The sequence below is a fragment of the Zalophus californianus genome, chromosome 9 (genome assembly GCF_009762305.2).
Source record: "Zalophus californianus isolate mZalCal1 chromosome 9, mZalCal1.pri.v2, whole genome shotgun sequence".
In the NCBI taxonomy this organism is placed as follows: Eukaryota; Metazoa; Chordata; class Mammalia; order Carnivora; family Otariidae; genus Zalophus; species Zalophus californianus.
In genome coordinates this window covers 72,460,706-72,475,039 of record NC_045603.1, presented here as the reverse complement: position 1 = coordinate 72,475,039, position 14,334 = coordinate 72,460,706, and the positions used below count along the sequence as shown (strand labels likewise).

Sequence of the window (14,334 nt, the reverse complement as noted above, 5' to 3'; positions counted from 1 at the left end):
CATGCAGAACGTGCCCTCTTTAATACCCATCACCAGGCTAACCCATGCCCCCCCCCCCCCTCCCCTCTAGAACCCTCAGTTTGTTTTTCAGACTCCATAGTCTCTCCTGGTTCATCTCCCCCTCCGATTTCCCCCTCTTCATTTTTCCCTTCCTGCTATCTTCTTTTTCTTCTTTTTTAACATATAATGTATTATTTGTTTCAGAGGTACAGGTCTGTGATTCAACAGTCTTGCACAATTCACAGCACTCACCATAGCACATACCCTCCCCAATGTCTATCACCCAGCCACCCCATCCCTCCCACCCCCCACCACTCCAGCAACCCTCAGTTTGTTTCCTGAGATTAAGAATTCCTCATATCAGTGAGGTCATATGATACAAGTCTTTCCCTGATTGACTTATTTCACTCAGCATAACACCCTCCAGTTCCATCCACGTTGTTGCATAAAATTATTCCTTTTTCTAGTTCAAAATAATTTTTATTTTATTTGTTTACTTTTAAAGATATAAAATCTTAAAATCTTATTCATTTGAGAGAGAGAGAGGGAGAGCCCGAACAGGGAGAGAGGTAAAGGGAGAGGGAGAAGCAGGCTCCCCGCTGAGCAGGGAGTCCAATGCGGGACTCGATCCCAGGACCCTGGGATCATGACCTGAGCTGAAGGCAGATGCTTAACTAAACCCACTGAGCCACCCAGAGGCCCCTAATTATTTTTACTGTGAATTCTCCTATCATCCATTTCTCTGGGGTTTTTAAATGCCTGCTTCTAACATAATTCTTCTAATGATGTTCCACCCATGTATATTTTTGCCGAGGTATTCTTACATTTTTCTCTTCGGTTCCACAACTTCCCTAAGGCATGTATTTTTTGCTTCCTTACAAACAGATCACCATTTTCACCATTTACCTATCAAGCACACCATAGCCTTCTATGTCATTATAGTGAAATATTTTGAAGAGCACTTTAGAATTTTTTTTTAAGTTGAACTCTGTTTTTTTTTGCTTCTGAATTTCCTCAATCTTTTCTTGTTTTGTTGCTCAAGGAAACATAGACTTGAGTGGACCTTGGAGATTCTTCAGTCTTCCAACTTCTTTTAACCAATAAGCTCCCTTTAATTTATTATTCATTATGCAGTGTTTAACCATCTCGTATGTAATTCTCCCATTTCTGAATTTATTTTCATTTAAAATGGCCTAATTTTTCACGATCCTTCACAGTTGGTATTAAAAATGTCAATGTAGGCTTTCTTAGAAAAACTTGAGAATGGAATATTTAAAACACATATGCATGCACACACGCACCAAGGATTAATCATCCCTAAACTCCCAGGTAAACAGGTTTGTCAACTGCCAGTCTTTTATACCAAATTTACATTCATATCCATAAAGTAATAAAAATGCTTTTGCTGATATTAACCATTCGACTGGAAGTAAACAAAAGGCAGGTAATTGAATCAGGTCCTGTTTTGATACTTCGCCATCCTTTGCAGAGCTGTCCAGGACATGGGTGAAAGGAGAGCAGTCAGGCTTCCCCACTTCCCAGCTGGGGTCCTCCAGCCAAGCTGCTCTCATCTCAAGGCCGGGAGGAAATTTGTACGTCTTCCTCTCTCATTCTCCGTCATTTGCCAAGGCTGTTCTTTCTTAAGTAGTTGGCTGACCCAATAATGCTTTTCAGTTTAAACATGTTTACACATTTCCTTGGTCACTAGTTGTCTAATCTGTTCCTGAGAAGAAGTTCCTTAGCAGAATTTCAGAGAAATGACATTTCCCAGGTATTGACAGAGAAAGTGCTGATCTACACGTTGCCATGGAGTTCGTGTCTGCTTACAGTGACATTCCTTCAATGGCAGGTAAAGAACAGTCTAATTATCTGCAAAATGCAACACTTCATCTTGGCAAGGTAGTTCATTAGACTTTGAAATATCTCCATAAATCAGTTGTTTTCTTACTCTACTGCAGGCTCAAAGTATATCTGCCTTAAACAATATGACTATTTACAAGAGCAGAATCCTTTTATTAGAAAGCTGCAGAAATTTTATGATGAGAACCATGAATTTCTTTTCTTTTTTAAAAGCGTCTCAGGAAAGAATAAGATTCCATTTATGAGAAAACTTTTTATAAGAAGAAAGTGTTCCTATATTTTTAGGTGTTCTATTGGTAATACTATCTATTTGATAAGAAAAGGCCATCACTGATGCTCTCTGGGACTGCTCTTCCTAAGGACAAGAATATAATGCCAGATGTTTTTATTTCCTGTTATCTCACACACTGCTGCTTTCATATATGGAATTTCTATTAACTTAGACGGTGGCACTGAACCCAGAATAAATATGTATGTAAGGAGAAGATAAGGATAGTTAGCACAGACATGGAAAAACTGTATTAAATAATCACATATACATTGCAGCCCTATCTTTCACCTTCAGTCTATAGCTTTAGTATACACCAAGGAGGAAAGTGCATGTTGACTAATAAACTGTAAATCAATCGTTGCTATTTAAAAACAATACATCTATAGGTTAATAAATAGATAAAACCACACTAGTGGCTATAAAATGAAAAATAGAATTGGCCCTCTTCCCTTCTTCCCCACCTCTCCCAGTTCTACCACGACCATCCCCAAGGAGTAAGGAGGGTCAATGATTTCTGCTTTTAGTTATTTGGGTGGTTATCATCAAACTTGTATTTACCTTGCAGCTAGAGGAACTTTAGCGACAGGGTCCTCCAGGTGCATAGGTCTCTGCCAAAGCCCTGGGAGCGGTCTCCGTGTGGATCCAGGTTACATGGGGCCTCAAATTTATACAGTAAGGAGGATACACCTTTAAGAAAAAGAAACACACAGTTACAAAATTGTTAGTGTTCCTAGTCCTTGCAAGTTAAGATTCCCAAAGCTTAAGCTTTATTTGTTTCAGAGTCAATTCACTCTGGGTTGCCATTTTTAGATTTACCAACATTAGACAGTATCTATTGATTGCCTACTCAGAAGCATGCCTACCCTACCTGCAAATTTCTCTTTTCCCCATTTACCTTCTGGTTTTAGTCATGCTGTTGTGTTATTATATCAATAATCAAGGTTTATGACAGTCCCCAAAATTATGTTTCTTATTCTTTGCAGATTCTTTCCAAAAGCTGGTAAACAGCAAATACAATATTACTATATAAATTATATTTTCTATTGAATCAAATAATGTGGTTGAATGCTTAAAGAAGTATATGTAATCTTGTATCATTAAATTTTCCTACTTTGAGGGGAATCTTCCAAACATCTTATGATATTCTTAATTTCTCTCTAGATTTTTTTTAAAAAAAACTTTTCCTGGGTAAGACTTTGCTGGCCTTGTTTCTTGAATCTTTGCTTTCACTTTTTGTATTTCTTTACACCTCCCTGGATTAACCTTTCAAGTGATTTTTTTTATGCAGTTTTGTAGGAGGTAGAGTTAGCTTATGAATGCCCTTCAAAATTGACTTCACAGACAATTGTTCGTTTCAGAAAGTGTTCTTTATGCAAAAATTTCAAAGACATGTTTAATTTAGTTATCCTTTATGTATTTTACCATAATAGCATGACTTTAAGATAAGTTTCAAAGAAAATTATGGGAATGAAGGAAAGCGTGGTAGGAATAGTGAGGTAATGTTTAATTCATCTTAAAATAAATAAGACTATTCTGAAATGGAGTCACCCTTGGTAATTGCTAAGAGGCATGCATTTATATGGATAAAAGCAAACAGGAAAGAGTGGACATTACACTATTCAACCAAAAGAATAACAATTTTCTAAAAATCTAAACATTTTTCCTAAAGGGTTTTTCTTCCTTTTTTGTTTTCTCAGTATTCAGGTTAAGAACAGCCATGCCTTGTGAACAATCAACAAAGGCTCTGAATTCATATCTCAGAATGACTTCAGCCATAGAATAAACACTCCTTCAACAATTCAATATACTAAAAGTAATCACCCTTTCTTACTGAGGTTTTTTTCTGAAATAAATTGTTTATATTCTGTAAGCTGAGGGAAATAAGCCATTCTACTACATTTTTTATACTCTTCAAAATACTACATTTACAGTATATAATAAGAGATTATATTTTCATTCTGGCTATTTCCTTAATATTTTCAACAATCATTACTGCTGGTGAAAGATGAGAATACCATTCTATGTAACTTTTTATATATGTGTGCAAGAAAATGTGTTCATGACTCATTATTCTATGGGCACCCAATGATTCCAGCTCTTCCACTCATGGGACAGAACAGTTTTGAGTAAGCACAAGCTGACCTGCCCAAGATGATTGTTTTTTTGTGTACTTATTGTAAGTCTGAATTGATGTCCCATGGAGAACGGCGCTTTTGCAATAGTCATGAGTAGGTTGAAGCAGGATTTAAGAACTGCTTTGGCACTCCCTGAGCTTTATGTTCATTTCCTATCCTTGACTTTCCCAACACCTCACCCTTTACCATTGTATCCATTGTAGCCATTACTATTGTTTTTACGTCTCTCCATCAATTTAGTACACAGCCCTGTGCTATGTCATATAGAATAATAATAGAAATGCCCAAGTAGTTTATACTGAAGCGGAATTAGAGAACAGTGATGCTGAATTGTGTGGTGTGGACTGACAATACAACAGGTATTTGGAGAAAGAAATGGTCACTCTTTGTTGTAATTGTATATAATTTAGGGTTCTTTGATTGCTAGTGAACAGGAACTGACTCTACAAAGGAAGAAGAAGAAAAGTTTATTGGAAGGAGATCATGATAGCCTTACAAAATCTAGAGGAAGACTAAAGAGCTGCCCAGGGAAATGACATAATCCAAAGGCTGAGCTGTCTGAGCTGCTTGATTGTGTTGTAAGAATGTTGCCCCAGGAATGAGTATATTCCATCTGTTTTTCCATGTTGTGTCACTTCACTCATATATCACAATTTCAGGAGAGAAAATGTGACTGTTTGAATTTAAGTCAAATAACAACTCCTTGACTGTGGTAGATATCTAGACACTCCTAGAGATGTGGTAGAGGCACCTTGATTTACAACCCACGACAACTATATATGGACTTCTGCTTTTGCGTATGATGAAATAATACAACAGCAGCCAGTTGAAAGCAACAGGCTGTGAATTACCTCTCTGTTCCTCATTACACCTCTGTTCTTAATTTGGAGTCACAAAATGACAATCCAAAGATTCCAAATCTAAACAGTTTTCCCACAATATTTACAACTGTAAATTGAATGATTCCTTTTACTATTCCAGATTAGTAAACAACCTAAAGCAACAGGTTTCGAATTGGAATTCTGGTTTAGGTATTTGATTTTTGCTAAATTACTTCGCCTCAGTTTCCTACCTTGCAGCATTATTGTGGGGCTTGCGGCCAATTAATATAAGAACCTATCACAACAGATGCACATGATAAATGAAGGAATTTGTGTTATTATTGAATAAGCAAATGCATCTAGAATAGGCATAGCCAACGACGTAGATAAAACTACTTTTCTGTTAAATAAAATCTCTCAGACTTCTGTCCACACTTGCTAAAAATTATTAATCCAATGCATCCCCTTCAAATTCTTATTGAATGAGAGAAAGTATAAACTATTTTAAAGAGAAAGAAAGAAAGACAGGAATTAGAGTTTTCTGAGATGGTTCATGGGGAAGAAAATTTTGTATAACCTAATCTTGTATTTTGAGACACCTTCACCCATCTGTTTCTGTTTTGTTTTTTGTATTTTAAGGTGATTGATGATTTGGGGTCAAGTTTACAACAGTAAAACATGTCACCTGCTAATGGTAATTAGACTGTTTGTGACTTTGATCAGTATTCTGTTACCGTATTTAATGTTATATTCTAAGTATCTTATTGGTAATCTGTTCGTTGTTACGTTTGAGCACTTAAGAGTCCTGAAATCTAATGATAGGCAAAGAAAGGCACTTTGTACCGGCGTGTCGACCTCTGAGAGTCGGGGACCTGGAGCGGCGAAGGAACTGAGAAAAAGAGACAACAGTACAGCGAGGCACAGGGGACCCCGAGCAAACAGCCCGAGGTGCCGAGGTTTATGTTCCATACTCTTATATACCTGCTACAGCGATATAGATCTATAATGATTTACAGCAGGGGCGGAGTAAGGCACATTCCTCCATGTACCCAGGATTAGTCAAGCACGTAAGAATCTTTAAAACAGAATTTACAGGGCAAGGGAACAAAGAGGGAAGGGCACAGTGTGCTGTTTGCACCTGGCTTCCTATCTACAAAACATCTTCCGCTGCGTACTTTAGAACTGACCACACACGTTCCAAGGGCATTTCACTCTGATCCTTTCGGGTTATTTTTAACCTTGCAATCTCGAGTTTTCTCAGAGATCTCGGAGTCTGAGCGAACACGCACCAGTGGTCGTTGTGGCGTTCTGTTTCCTACACCAGTGTGGTAATTACTACTGATGTTTATCACGAGGAACTAGGTTTCCTGCTAATACTATTGATTTTTATCAGGAGGAACTAGGTTTCCTGCTACAAAATGAAGGCAGGGAGATATACAGAGAGTCTGGGGATTGCTCACTAGGTCTCTTGGTGCCATCATGCCTGGTGACAATTGTGGATGGAAAATTGCCACGACCACAGCCTGATAAGCACAGAGAAATCAAGGGCGCAGATTCTTTGGAGATGAAAGTCTGGGTCACCGCAGCAGGCAAACAACACAGGCCAGCAGGCCTAGGGTAAGAGAATTATAAAATTGGCAGTGGAGAAAGGAGATAAATCATATCTACTATGGCCTTGGAATCAGATGCAGCATTTGGGGGGACTTCAGTTTGTTTCACTAACTTTCGTACATTTGATCTTTACAGATTCCAGCTTGCCACCATATTGAAGGGGATTTTGTAACTCACTGGACTTACTTGAAGGGAAAAGGAGACACAGGGAACGGGCTCTTGCCTGCCTCTCCTAATCCTCTTATTCTGATTTTAGCTGTGGAGCCTAGCTCCCATGAAGTCCTCAACCAGATTCATTCAGGTGAAATCTGTGAGTACATTGCCTCAGGCCAACCCTGGGCACCTCTTTCTTCCTGCTGGAGGGCTTCTATTATGCCCAGTCATTAGATATGACAGAACTCTCTCCGCATTCATGCTCCTGTCACTAAGAAGTACAGAGGTGTTAATGCCCTGTGGCCTAGCCCTTGACCAATGGAGAAGGGAGATGATTGATAAATCCTTTCTCTTTTCTTTCCCTTGTGGATGGTTCTGAGGTGCACTTCCTGAGGCTTTCAGATGTTCTTTATAGGACTGAGATCCCCGCCATCCAAAAGTGGTAGCCAGCTCAGTGAGCATTCCTCTATTGGCTTTCTCTTCTTCCCCATTTTTACTCTCTTTGACTCTCAATTGCTGTTCCCTGGGATCACATTCCCAAATAAATTACTCTCAAATATGCTTTTTACTCAGTTGCTACTTTTGGAAAAACCTGTCCTAAGAATGTAATTTGTATTCATTGAAACTCCATTAGAAATTTACTGTGATTCAAGGTATGCTTTAGTTTTCTCACTTACTTTTAAACAGAGAAGCTTATTTATTTCACAAATAAATTAAATAAATCTGGAATATTTTAAAGCAGATATCTGACATAACATTTCATCTATAATATTATATATATATCTCTAACATATAAGGCTTTTGAAAAATAGAATAATCTCATTACCACATTCCTACAGTTAATAATATTTTCTTAATATTATCTAATGCCTAATATGTGTTTAGTTTTCCCTAAGTGTCTCAGAAGTGTCTTTTTACAGTTAGTTTATTGGAGTCAGAATTGTAACAATATTAACCATTATATTTGGTCAATATATATCTTCTGACTCTCTTAATCTGTAGCAATTCTTTCCTTCCTTCCTTCCTTCCTTCCTTCCTTCTTTCCTTCCTTCCTTCCTTCCTTCCTTCCTTCCTTCCTTCCTTCCTTCTTTCCTTCCTTCCTTCCTTTCTTCCTTCCTTCCTTCCTTCCTTCCTTCCTTCCTTCTTTCCTTCCTTCCTTCCTTCCTTCCTTCTTTCCTTCCTTCCTTCCTTCCTTCCTTCCTTCCTTCTTTCCTTCCTTCCTTCCTTTTCTTCCTTCCTTCCTTCCTTCCTTCCTTCCTTCTTTCCTTCCTTCCTTCCTTCCTTCCTTCCTTCCCTCCCTCCCTCCCTCCTTTCCTTCCTTCTCTCTCTCTCTCTTTTTCTTTCTTTCTATTTACTTATTGAAGAAATTGGATCTTTTGTCCTGTAGAATTTTCCACATTCTAGGTTTGGCTGATTGTTTCTTCAAGGTTCACTTTAAATACTAACTCTTTTTTAAAAATGTAAGCGTCATTCCTAAAAAGTTTGCTCTGCAAAATGTGTGTTACTGATTACTCTAGGAATGGTTTCCATCTCTGCTTCCTTGGTGCTGAATTTCTCATTTCTGACTTAGGAGTGCTTTTCATTCTCTAATGAGCTGAGGCAAAGGAAAGCTGATTTCCTGTTCACTTGAAGGAAAAAGTGACTTCTTGTACTTGTGCTGAAGATGTACTTTTGCATTGAGTTGTATTTAGTTATTTATATCACACCTCATTGCATAATGATTCAAGGTGTCATACAAATGTACATACAAATCAAGAATTTTAAAATAATGTGTAAAGAATTAAGGGTAAAAGGAACACTAAGGTGGGAAAAATCGGTATAAAACTTAAGGTGTCACTCTGAACAGAATGATGGACACCAAGATACTTCATGTAAAACACTATTGGTCATTCTCAATGACTGTAACATATCAATGGTAGTACTGTTTTTCACTACTCTACTCCAGGGCTTATAACCATGCCCAGCCCATAGAAGGAGTCAAAAACTAGTTGTTGACCAACTATTTTAACTACTTATGTCCAGTCACACAGTCTTTATATGTGACTGGCTGAAGCTACAATATGAATATAAATTCTACTATATATGCATTCTTGGTTTAGTCTTCCTGGGAATATGAAGACATCAAGAGTAGATAGCATGTAAGAATAAGTTCAGTAGGTTTCAGAGGTTTAGGTTCAAGAATAAGACAGGGGAAAAAGTTATTTCTAAAGCCTGGAAATAACAATTATTGTTTTCCTTCCATTAAAGAAAAAATTATATTTATATACATAAATATATTTTTATATATATTATATTTATAACAGCATTGCAAGAATAAGGAGCAACTTCAAAATGAAGTAGTGACTTGACATTTTATCTTAGTAACTGGGAAAAACACATCCTGTGATAAACAAAGAACAACAGTCTTCAGATTATAGTCATAGAAGTAATTTGCAGCTGAAGGTCATAGAAGACATTGGAATACTTAAGACTGGAACTCTATATTTCCCTGAATGATGCCTAGATCTTTAAATAGAAAATAAATAATTTAAAGCTCATTTAAAGGCACTATAAAACAAAAGATAGACCATCTACTAAAATTAAAAAAAAACCTGAAACATGAAAATTTTCTTAAAAAATATTCAGACAAAAAATTTCAAACAAAAGAGGATTTTAACTTTTAGCGACAGCAAAATGAATCTGCATTTTTGTTTATTAGAACCATTGAAGTTTCAGGAGGATTAAATCAAATTGACATATCAACAAATGAGTCCTTTAAAATGTAAATTTCTATGTAAATATAAAATAAAATGATCAGCTCTTACTCTTTACTTAGCATTGTCAGGCACCGGAGGCAAGGAAACAATAAGCAGATAAACCAACCATAGCATTTGGTGTTTGCCTGAGAGCTGCTGACAGGAGCCCCCTGTCGTTAAAACAGTGTAATCAACTCTTCTGAAAGGCTCTTGTCCCTTTGCTCTGTTATTGGATCAGGATATTCGGGTGGCCAGAGATTTTTATACTCATGCCCATACAAATATTTACCAACTGAATGTTAAGTCAAGCTCAAGTATTTTTTCCATCAGAGTATACATACATGACAGATTGCAAAAATGAAGAAGATGAAACAGTCTAAAATATAATGAAATGACTTCTGTAGTACACTAAGCCTTCTTGCCTAAGAATTAACCAAACTCAAACCCAAGTAGTTAGTAGGTTCAATTTATAAAGGAGCATTTCGAGTAGCAGGGCAATAATTCTGGGTTCTTATGTTATAATATTGTTGGCCATATATTTAAGGCAAAACAAGTTTAGTTGATTCAGTTCATTTTTGTATTCATTAATTCAACAGATTTGTCTTGCTCACTACTATATCCAAATACTATACTTAGTTCTAGGACCATAGAAGAAAGTGAAGCATATTCCTTTCCCTCAAGAGTTGACAGTTTAATAGAGGAAATAAAAACAAATCTAGGATTACAATTTACTCTGATAATAAGCTGAGTTAGGAAAAGGTATGCAGAGGCAGCTTTAGGTGAACAAATGGGGGGGTATCAAAGTTGGCGTGAGGTTATGCCTGGGGAGGTGGCCGGGGGGGTAAGAACAAAGAACACTTCGCGGGGATAATGGTACTCTAGCTTATTTTTAATGGATAAGGGAAAAGTGAGAAAGATATTCTAAGAAAAGGAAAACTGCATTATATATTGGAGAAAATCTAATAAATTCCATTTGGCTGGAGTGAAGGGTGATTATTGGGAATCATGGGAGTGGAGGATATAGTGGAAAGTGGGAAACAGTATGAGAATCTTGAGGCAAGTTTAAACTCTATTTTGAGAGGCATTGATGGATTTTTTTTTTTAAAGATTTTACTTATATTAGAGAGAGACAGAGAGAGCACAAGAGCAGAGGGAGAGGGAGAAGCAGACTCCCCGCTGAGCTGGGAGACAGACACAGGGCTCAATCCCAAGACCTGGAGATCATGACGTGAGCCAAAGGCAGATGCCCAACCATCTGAGCCACCCAGGCGCCCTGAGGGGCACTGATGGATTTTTAAGTAAAGGTGTGACATGATCAGATTTTAAAACTAGAAAGATGACTCTGGAGCAGTATGGAGATTCAAAGTGAGTGACAAGGCAACTGGTTGGAACCTATTGCAGTGAACCAGTTCTGAACATGAGGCACAGCATGATGAGGGAGACTAGTCATAAACGGGGTAGGGGGACAACTTGACGGGACCAGTAGCTGATGTTGTATAGGAGGGGAAGGAAAAGAAGTCAAGGGCGGTGCTCAGACTTGAACAACTGGGTGAACGGTGGTGCCTTTCACTGAGATAAGAAAACATCTAAGGAGTGGAAGATTGGGGAGAAAATACAGAATTGAATTTTGTAATTGAGTTTGAGATGTGCTGTCCAATTATAGATGTTTAGTAAGGAGTTGGATACAAGAGAAACATCAACACTTGAGAAGAGGACAGGGAAAGAAAAGTCCATGAGAGAAAGTGCAAAAGAGGGAGAAATGTGGAGAACTAAGAGAACATAGTGTCACATAGGCCACTGCAGGAAAGTTTCCAGAATAAGAATCCATAAAATCATCACAAGCAGAGAGAGGTCAAGTAAGAAAACAAGATGTATCCTTTGGCCTTTGTTGTCTTAGCATGGGCATTTCAGTAGAAGCCACATTCTACTAGATGAGAGAGGGAATCCTGGTGAGAAAGTGAAGATGGGATGTCAGTCCTCTTTAAAGAAGTCGGGCTATGAAGTGCACTAGAGATCTTAAATATTAGCAGGGTGGACATAGGAGAGGTAAGAAAAAGGATTTTGATTTTTGATTTTTTTTATTTTCAAAGCATGAAAATGCTGAGGGGAGAGAACCTACAAAATCTGAAGATGAATCCACTGAAGAGAAAATGATTGATAGCAAGTTCCTAAGGATGGACAAAAGACCAAGCTTAAAGAAGGAAGGACATGAAAGGAGAGGACAAACTGAAGAAATTCAGGCTGAATTAGATAATCCTCTTAGTCAAGTGGATGGCTATGTGTGACCTGTCTGCTATGGTCAGGTAGACATGGTGTTGGGAGTTTGATGTCTTGTCAAGAGAGAACAAACAGCAGCATCTGGCACCACAGTAAGAAACACAGTGGACGGGTTATTGATTATCTTAAAATATCTTGTAACAACTTCTGTCTAATACTTCCAAAGAGCTATTAATAATCTTACCCACTAAAAAAAACACTGTCATTCTTACTTAATGAAAATGTATTCTCTGCCACAGCTGCTAGTATCTTACCAACATCTGTCCATGCCTTATGGAAGAGTTTGTTTTCCAAATGAAACTAGAATAACAAGCCTGACATTTAATATACTTAATATGCAGTCTGTCTCATGACGCATCAATGAATTTATTTTCGATACAAAATCTGGATGAAAATCTTTGGGTCATAAAAGGAAATTACAAGTATAAATATATTTGAAATATGGTTCCATAAATAACAATGTCATGAATTTATTAATAGGGTTACTAGTTCATCTGAAGCCTTATGATAGCGCCCTTTATTAGAAGTATGATTTTACTTTAATAATAAAAGTTACTGTGTAGATTTGATTACATGTTTGAATTTTCCATTGAATTATTTATATAAAAGTCATGTTATGATGATTACACAATGATGTGAATGCTCTTAATGGCATTGAACTGTACATTTAAAAATGGTTAAAATGGTAAATTTATGTTATGTATATTTTACCACAATAAAAAAGTCATTTGCTATGTAATTTAATATTATTTAAGTTGGACAATTTCTTTATTGTGAAAATAAAATATGAAGAGTGAATCAGAAACTTTGGTGTTGCAATGAAAGGGTATTTGAGTGTGAAATAGTATGTGAGCACATCAGAGAAAGGTCAGATAAGAATGAATGTCCCTATCCACCTCTATTACCCTCTGTTGGTGTACTTTTAGAAAATATCTTTTTAAAATTATGCCCCCCTAAGCCCCGTAGCTAATGAGGACTATGACTTAAAAAGAATGTAAATTTTCATAAATTAATCAAGGAAAATATGAAAGGAAACACAGGCATTCACCAAAAGGCTGATCCCTCTCCTTGGAAGCTTCCTCTCCTTGTTTTCTTGGAAGGTAACATGGTCGGCAAGAATACACATTTGACACACTTAGGATTTAGAAACCAAATATTGAGCCATGGGGTTTATCTTAGTCCATTTAGGTTGCCATAACAGACCCAAAAGAAATTACATAACTACAGACTCATTAGCAGTTACTTCATTTCCCCTAAGCCCCCACTTACCATAGGCAACCAGTGATTTACTTTCACTTTTTATAGCTCTATCCTGGGTATTTCGTACAAATGAGATCATATAACACGTGGTCTGATTGGCTTCTTTCACTTAGCGTAATGTTTTCAAGGTTCATCTACGTTGTAGCATTTATCAGTACTTCATTCCTTTTTATTGCCAAATAATATCCCCTTTGGGGATATATCACATCTTGTTTATCCATTAATCTGATGATGGACGTTTGGGTTGTTTCTACTCTTTGGGTATTATGAATAATGCTGCTGTGAATATTACTGTACATGTTTTTGCATGGATATATGTTTTCATTGTGGGGGGGGCATTTTCCTAGAAGTGGAATTGCTGATAATTTTATGTTTAACCTTTGGTGGAATTGCCAGATTGTTTTCCAAAGTGGCTGCACCCTTTTAAGTTCCTACCAGCCATGTGAGAGTGTCCTATTGCCTCTGCATTTTTGTTGACACTTGTTATTGTCTTTTTATTTTAGCCATCCTCGTCATTTAGAGGTGATATCTCCGTATGATTTTGATTTGCATACCTTTGACGGCTAATGATTTTGAGCATCTTTTATCATGTTTACTGGCCATTTGCCTATTTTCTTTGGAGAAATGTTTATATCATTTGTTGAGTTTTAAATTGGATTATTTATGTTATTGAGTTGTAATAGTTGTTCATATGAAGAAAGACTAGTTCTTTATCAGTATATGATTTGCAAATATTTCCCCCATTCTGTGGGTTGTTTTTTCACTTTTTTGATGGTATTCTTTAAAGCAAAAAACATTTAATTTTGGTGAATTCCATTTGATGTGTCAATTTTTTCTTTTGTCATTTGTGCTGTGGTGTCATATCTAAGAAGACTTTGACTAACCCAAGGCCACGAAGATTTACTCCTATATTTTCTTCTAAGGATTTTATAATTTTAGCTCATAAATGTAGGCTATAATCCATTTTGAATTGTTTTGTGTGTGTATGGTGAGGAAGACATCCAACTTCATTCTTTTGTGTATGGATATCCAGCTGTCCTAGTATCATTTGTGGAAAAGGCTATTTTTTCAAAACATGGCTCTTCTTTTTCAAAATTATTTTGGCTCTGAGTCTCTTAAATTTCTATATGAATTAGCTCATCAATTTCTGTAGAAAAGACGGTTTTGAAGAAGAATTGGATTGAAACTATACATCAGCTCTGAGGACCCTG

The 14,334-nt window shown here is 36.9% G+C and overlaps 2 long non-coding RNA genes across 2 annotated transcripts in view; one reads left to right on the top strand and one right to left on the bottom strand.

Annotated features, from left to right (window-relative positions):
* Positions 1 to 622: 622 nt before the first annotated feature.
* The window catches only part of LOC113921479, a 94,393-nt gene continuing 80,681 nt past the window's right edge, over positions 623 to 14,334 (bottom strand). The window contains exons 8-9 of the long non-coding RNA XR_003519702.2: positions 2,690 to 2,818; positions 623 to 1,869 (exon numbers count right to left, since the gene is read on the bottom strand). This is a non-coding gene — a long non-coding RNA (uncharacterized LOC113921479). The remainder of the gene's footprint in view (positions 1,870 to 2,689; positions 2,819 to 14,334) is intronic.
* On the top strand, positions 6,372 to 12,543 carry LOC113921480. Its single transcript, XR_003519703.1, has 3 exons — positions 6,372 to 6,704; positions 6,834 to 7,008; positions 11,677 to 12,543. It is a non-coding gene; the product is annotated as an uncharacterized LOC113921480 (long non-coding RNA).